We start from the raw sequence: 8304 nt of genomic DNA on the forward strand, positions 1-8304 counted from the left end.
TTATATAGCACCTTTTAGATAGTTGAATACTTTAGACAAATGTGACCTCCCCAGAGTTTCATGGACAAACATGATCTTGCTACAGTGTTCTTGCACAAACTTCATTTCTTGCCAGTGTCAGTGGCTGTGAGAGATCAAGAATGATGAGACTTAAGCAGCTTCAGTGTTAGTCTTGACTTCTGACTCTTTCGCCCTCCACATAATTATCTGTCTAAAAGTATTGTCATTTTAACCTTCTCTGCAGGCTTTATATATGTTCTTTTATCACTGCTCACATAACTGCCACCCTGGTGCAGGGTCTTATCACTTTCTTCTTTCACTATTGCAGGACTGTAGTATTCTGGTATGTTTCCTTGCCCTCCCTTCTTCAACCTACTTCAACCTTCTTCAACCTCCACTCAGCTACAAAAGTGATTTTCCTGAAGCAAAAGGTTGTCCATGTCAACACCTCCTCCCCAATTTAAAAAGTGGTTCTTTCTTACCTTTTGGCATTTAAAGTCCTTCACAACCTGGTCCTTTCTACTTTTCCAGTCTTCTTACACTTTACTCTGATTCAGGTACACCAGAATACTTATTTCTCATACATGAAACTCTACCTACTGATTTCCAGGTCTTCTCACTGCCTTCCCTTTGCACTCTAACATTCCTTATGCTTGGAATTATATCGCCTCTTCATCTTTTTCTCCTAGCTTCTTTCACAACTCAACTCAAGGGGCTCCATGGATTGAGAACCAGGCTTGGAGGTGGGAGGTCCTAGGTTCAAATCTGACCCCAGATTTCCTAGCTGTGTGATTCTGAGCAAATAACTTAGCACCCATTGCCTAGTCCTTACTGCTCTTCTACCTTGGAACTAATTCATAGTATTGATTCTAAGACAGAAGGTAAGGGTTAAAAAAAAGACTCAACTCAAACCACTTTATTCAGAAGGACATCCCTTATCCCCAGTGTCTTCCCTTTCAGATTACCTTCCATTTATCTATCTATCTATCTATCTATCTATCTATCTATCTATCTATCTATCTATCTATCTATCCATGTATGTATGTATGTATCTATCTATCTGTCTGTCTGTCTGTCTGTCTTGTATATCCAATTTTATATATCTTGTATGTATACTATCTCCCCCATTAGAAGAGGGTTGATATATTTTATTTTATTTTTTTGTACCTCCAGTCTTTAACAAATGATTGCTGACTCACTCAAGGAACTTTCAGACTAATGATAGGTCAGGCAGAGTCTCTACTTAGGGCAGATGTCTCAAATCTGAATAAGAAGTGAATCATAACATCCATATCTTGTACCCACATGCAAGATGCATCACAAATAACACAGTGGACAGAGCATTCTGTCCCTACACTTTGTATACTTGGACTAAGTGGTCAAGTTATCAATCCATAGATCAAACCCAACATATATAGCTATTTTTCTAGTTCTTGCCTATCAGAGTGTTACTGATGGGTTGTTAAAGCAACTGAATTTATGTTCAATTTAGTGCTAGAGATTTTACTTTCTGGTCAGGCTGTTCCATTATTTTAGTAATGCAGAAACTCCAGCAGTCTATGACACTACACTGACTCTGGAAATGCTCTCAAGTTATAAACCTCTCTTGAAGGCATTTGTTGGAACCTACATTATAGCAATTATGAGAGTGGGTCATATTTTGAGCATACCCACAGTCTTTCATTATGAGTATTTTCCCCCTTTTTTCCTCATCTGCTCCATGGGATAATTACTAAGCTTTTAGGCCAAGCTTTTTTCTTCTCCTCTTTCAGCCAGACTCATTATCTGTTGTCCTCTGTGTTTAGAGTGGATGCTTAAGATACATTAAGATTAACAGAAACAAGCATCAACCACTAAGAGGTGGTTTTATGGAATTTGAACATTTTCCTTGGCACAAGAGTATACTTCTCAAGCACTTTCTCTGTGAGGACTTTTGATATGTTTGGGAGACCTGTTGCTTGGATTTTAGTGGGAGAGGCTTCAAACAAAAGAGAGTGCTTCTTTGGGGAGTGCACCAGACAATAAATGGGGTGCATTGAATGATTTGGTTTAAGAGGAGTCCCTTTGGTAAAAGGCTCAGTGCACATATTGGTGGAGTAGTGGATTTGTCTGAATATTCTAAAAAATAATTTTGAATTATGCAAGAAAATGATTCAATAGGACCCATTAGAGAAAATGAGGATGCAGGAAAACCAAATATCCTGAGGGGGCCTTTCACCTCTTGTGTCCCACTTGACCCTTCTTTTAGCCTCAGGCTTCTCAGAACTGGGCTGTAAATTTCTTCATGTACTTTGCTTTGGACAAGATGGGAATCACCAACTATTCCAAGTGGTGAGATGGAAGACCAACAGGCCTTCAATGTCCTGTTTTTGTATCCCCTAGACATTCTTTGTAGAGAATTTATGGAAATACATGGAAAATAATAAAACAATGATAAGACATGGAGAGAATCTGATATGCATTGATGGAGAGAGGTCCTATCTAGTGTGTAGGCACTATGCTAAGTATGGCGATATAAATATAAGCAAGCAAGACAGTCCCTACCATCAAGTAGTTTATATTCTGATAGGAGAAAACCACATATAAAAAGAAACAAGAAGGATGAGAGGCTTACCTGTGGAGGCTTGATTTGGAAATGGGCAGAAAGTGAGATGGAGTCCTGATTCCAGAGACTGGGTTTCCAGGAAGAAGGGTTCAAGATCTGATGAGAGAGGAATGAAGAGGAAGAATAGAATGGTTACATTGCAGACTATGAGAGCAAAGTATCTTTTGTGAAAACTCTGACCTAAATCTCTTGTTCTTTACTCAAATGAAAGTTGATTTAGAAATTTCTGATTTTTTATTCCCTGCCCGATCTTTCTTATTTTATTTTCAATATGATTACTGATTCTAATATATAATTATTCAATCAATTAATAATTGGAATTATTCCTTACAACTCATTACTAAAATATTGATTATTTAATGGGATTACATGGAGAATGCAAACAGTTCTAAGGAGGCATTAAACAATGAATATAAACTGAAGCTACTGAATTGGTGATCCTTTACAATGTATAAGAAATACTAGTAATATACAGTCCCAAAATGTATGAAGTTATGTGTTAGGGACTGGGCACAAAAAGAAAAATAAAAGCTTACATTTAGTAGGAATATACAGAATATACACTTTTTGCTTTTCATATAGAACTTGGTGTACCAGTAAATAAAGAGAGATCATCATCACTTGGGAGTACCAGAGAAACCTTCATGGAGGAGATGGTACCTAAGCCTGGAGGAAAACAAAGATTTTAAAAGGCAGAATTGAGCAGAGAATGCATGATGCTGTTATTAAGCTGGAGACATTTGGGAATGGCCATGAATGTATTGTAGTCCATTCAATTAAACATTTTGTAATTAATTTCATGTCATATAGATGTGACCTACATTTATATTTAGGAGGATACAACTCCCCAAAGGATGATGATTTTTTTAATTCGAAAAATTTTAAGAATGAAGATATTTTGAGCACCACCATGGTCCTACTGTAAAGTCTTGGCAGTTAATATTCTGAAAGAGTCAATACACTGTACTTTCCTGAAAATATAAATTGTTTGAATTGAAAAAGCATTTTGATCAAATAGACAGTACTTTTAGGTCCTTTCTTTAGGATAATTTAATAATAAGAGATGTAAAAACATTTCCCTCATGTGAAGATCATACAGAATAATGAAAAGAGACCATAGGACCACTTTTGTCACTAAAGGTCATTTACTCTTACTATTATTCAGCTCTCCCATTTGTAAAATAAGTATAAGCAACTCATTGTCTTTATGCTTTTTAGTGGATAGGCTGAATATCACTTAAGAAGTACTTTGTTGAAAAGAAAAAAAAATCCTTAGATAAATTAAAAAGTCCTTTCTTCACAAATATACAGAATTCTATATACCTGGTTGATATTTGAGTAAAATTAGCAGAGGCAGAAATAAAAGTGATATTGATATCAGAGTATTCTGCAGATCATATGACTAGAACCAGAAAATAGATGAAGAGGTTGTGAAACAGATCAGAAGTCTGGCATGGAGCATGGTGGGGTAGTGACGAGGGACTTCAATTATCTGCACATCTATTGAGACTGTCTTCCAAAAGTAGAGCAAATGACTTCTTGACTTCTATCATAATTCAATATTCAGAAGATGGAGAAATAAACACAGGAGAACATCTTATTCTATGTCTGCTTTTCTCTCACAGGGAAGAGCAGAGTGATGTGGTAGAAATGAGAGGAACTTTGGAGAGATGTGACCACTTTCTCTTTGTAATAGAGGAGAACACCAAGCTTATTGTGATACAAATTCTAGACATGGGTAAAGCAGATTTCAAATGTTCAGTAAAGATTCCTCAGAGGGGAGAGGAGCTTTAAGGTAGGAAGATAGAAACAGGATAGAAGTTTTAGATACCACGAGGTGGATGACAGAGTCGAAGTAGAGATATGAGGTGGCAGGAATGAGTCTTTATTAATTACCAATAAGCCACAGCCAAAGCTCTGATCAAAGGACCCTTCTGAAGGTTTTTACCAGTCCAGAGATCCAGATTCAATACCACACAGGTCAGAGAGATGATAAAGAAAGATTAAAGATGGAGCCTAAGGACAGCCATCAGTGCGAGCTGGAAGAGAGCAAGAGCAGAAGAGAGAAAGGCAGAGCTGGCTGAGGCCTATTTAATCTCTTTGATATGCAAATATACACAGTACACAGGGATGATCATCATTGGTTAATGATAAGGTATAGGTGTGGTTTCTCTCAACCAGGTGAGCACAAAGAAACCTGTGTTCTTGCCTAACCTGGGGGAAGCTGGGGTCAAGGGTCAGAGGCTTTCCCAGCCACGTGCAATACCGAGCATGCTCAAGACTGAGCATGCTCTCTTCTAAGACAATCTGTACATACCAACTGTTCCCCTTGCCCATAGCTAGGGGTGGACTGCTACATTCAGAAACAGAATAAATAGAATCTCATTGACTAAAATTCCATGGAGGAAGTCAACCTAAGTGATATGGGAAGCTTTTAAGAAAGAAATTTTGAAGACATAAAGGGAAATAATTCTCATGGGTAAAAAAAGGTGAGTTGCATAGAGATTAATTGGATACATAGGGAATTCACTGATCAAGTTAGATTCAAAAGAAAAATATGTGTAGACTCTGGAAACAAAGACAGGTAATGGAGAATAAATATGAAAGCATGGCACTGTTCAGTAAAAAGAGCATAAGGAGCTGGGGAGGAAAGCTAAGAATTACAAAAATGTTTCTAAAAATTATATTGAATAAGAGACTCAAATAAGGTTTAGGATTGCTTCTCTGAATGAATGAAGTGCTGACAAATGATGACAAATAGAAGGAACTGTTTAATTACTGGTTTACTTCTGTTTGTTCTGCCAAGAAAAGTGATCTTTGAGCTGCAAATGAAGGAGAAAAGTAGATAGTAGAGAATTGATGTCTAAGACCCAGAGGAGAGAATCTAGCTATCTTTGGTTAGTTAAAATTCACCAGGGTCAGATAAAATATATTCAGTGATGCTGAAAAAAACTTGGGAATGCGATTACTGAGCTACTGTAGAATAGAAAAGATTGAAGAATAGGATTGGAGTAGGGCATATATATATACACATATATAAAACATATGTATATACATACACACATATATATGTACATATATGTATGTACACTTTATGGGAGTGAATAGGATCGACAAAGCAAAGACCAGTAAGTTTGCCTTCAGATTCTGGTAAAACTCTGGAACATAATCATAAAGGGATGATTAGTGAACATTTAGAAAAGAAAGCAGTGACTTCATCAAGATCATGTCAAGTGAGATTAACTTTATTTCTTTTTTATTTTTTGATGGGATAATAGATTGATAGATTAAGGCAATGCTGTAAATATTGTGTATTTACATTTCAGAAGAGTATTTGACAAAGTTCCACATGCTATTGTTGGGTACAAAATGGAAAGATATGATTTAAATATTATGGTTAGAGATACTCAGACAAGGTTGAATTTTAAAATCCAAAGAGTAGTTCTTAATGGTTTGAGGTCACTTGGAAAGAGTTCTAAAGTGGATTAGCCCAGAGATTTTTATTTGGGCCTATGCTCTTAAAAATTTTATTAGTGACCTGGATAGTGGCATACTTGCCATACTTATCAGAGATACGGATTACCCAAAGTTGGAAGAGAAATCTAAACAATGGAATTAGTAATAATACAAAAAGACTTTGATGGGCTAGAATTTTGGGTTGAGTCAAGTAAGATGAAATAATATTGATAAATGTAAAATCTTAAATGTGAATTAAAGCACAGCTTCACAAGAACAGAATGAACAGCTATTAAAGCTTACAACTGGACAAAGACTTTTGGGACACTGAATGACATGGAGTTGGGGAGAGCTGGCTAGATGGCAGTTCATTTAAAGGAGCTTTAAATGCCAAATCAAATGAGTCATTTGTTAGCCTCCAAAGCTAATGCAATCTTAGGATTCATTAAGAGGGAAATGGGATTCAAGATGATTGACAGACCTGCTATAAGTTCTGTCTTGTGGTCATATCACTCTGGAGTATTGTGATCAATCCTGGGCATTCTGTTTGAGGAAGGACACTGATAGACTGACAAATGTACAGAGAAAGCAATCAGGATAGTGAAGGGCTTCAAAATGTTGCCATTTAAGCATCACTTGAAGGGACTAGGGATGTTTAGCCTAGAAACCAGAACACCAAAGGAGGATATGATATCTGTATTAGAGTATTTGAATGATCAAGTGGAAGAATAATTAATTTTGTTCTGCTTAGACCTAGAAACCAGAATGAGTAACTATGTAGACATTTCAAAGGGGTCAATTTAAGCATTTGGTAAGAAAAGCATGCCTTGACAATTAGTACTCTCTCAAAGTATAATAAACTTCAGGAAAAGGTTGAAATAGTCAACTAGTATTTTTGCTGGGCACAGTATTAAGTCAGCCACTGGTCTAGAAGGATGTAGGCAGCACTTTAATTTAATTGTATTAGAAGGTGTCTCGATTCTGAGAGTTTGTGATGATTCTTTGGAAGTCTTTTGAACTTTATTCTCACTTCTCTTATAGTACGTGACATTTTCCCATGGTTAATTATTATTTTTGTGTGTGTCTTTTCTTCCCTTCTTGTCTTGTCAATAGGCTTCTAGATAATAACAATAATAATAACAGCTAAGACTTAAAAAGCACTTCCAGATTTGCAAAGGTTTTACATGTCATCTCCGTTGATTCTAACAAGTAGAGACAATTACAATCTTCATTTTACAGATGAGGAAATTGAAGTTGAAAGAGGTGGACTGACTTTCCCAGGATCACATAGTTAATAACTTTGTCAGAGAGAATTCAAACATAGATCTCCCAGCCTCCAAGGCCAACATTCTATCCCCTGTGCCACCCAACTACCATAAGTGAGGTTTGTATTGTATTCGCCAGTATTTCCCCAATACCTCACACTAAAGCCCCACACATAGCAAGCACATAAATGATTGTTTAAAGAATGTGATTCAGTAATGATTTCTTCATATTCCTGGGGATTTATTCTTTAAGTCTCTAGGTAGATGATTTAGGAAGTTAAGCATGATGAAAGGATTTTGATGTATGGGTGACTTGGACTCTGGATAATTCTCAGAAGCAGAGCAGCTTTATTTCGTCCACACTGGGAGATTAGCCTGAAATAAAGTTCAGCATAATAACCCTAGCACTTGTACTACTGGTGAGCAGAGAATACTGCCCTGCAGGGTGTGTGTGTAGGAGCAAATAAATTGGAAGGGTTGAAGATGTAACCATCCCGGTGGATTATTGATATGCCTCATCCCATCCCTGTGGTCTATTTTCTTGGTGTACCAATGAAACTGAGAATTATTTATTAATAAAACAGTCATCTGTGCACAACAGACCAAGCAGGGTGAATGATATATTCTGCCATTATACAACCCTTGCTTCTAGCTTTATATTTCAGAGCCAGTCCTGGATGGTCTTGTCAGAAACTGTAATAATGAAACAGAGGGACCTCAAGATATTCCCAGTTGTCTTAGAGAACAGAAAAATATTTTCTAGTTTTATTATTATTATCATTTTTTTTTGTGGGAATGGAGGATATAGCAAAAATATTACTAGCTTCAGAGAAGGAATGCCTGGGTTCAAGTCCCCACTCTTTCCTCTTACTAGCTATATGATCTCATTAAAATAATTCATTAGGCAATTAGGTGACTCTGTGCCTTGAGGACTGGACTTGGATACAGGAAGATCTGTGTTCAAATGCAGTCTCAGAC

This window comes from Monodelphis domestica, chromosome 1, assembly GCF_027887165.1.
Source record: "Monodelphis domestica isolate mMonDom1 chromosome 1, mMonDom1.pri, whole genome shotgun sequence".
NCBI classification, from domain to species: domain Eukaryota; kingdom Metazoa; phylum Chordata; class Mammalia; order Didelphimorphia; family Didelphidae; genus Monodelphis; species Monodelphis domestica.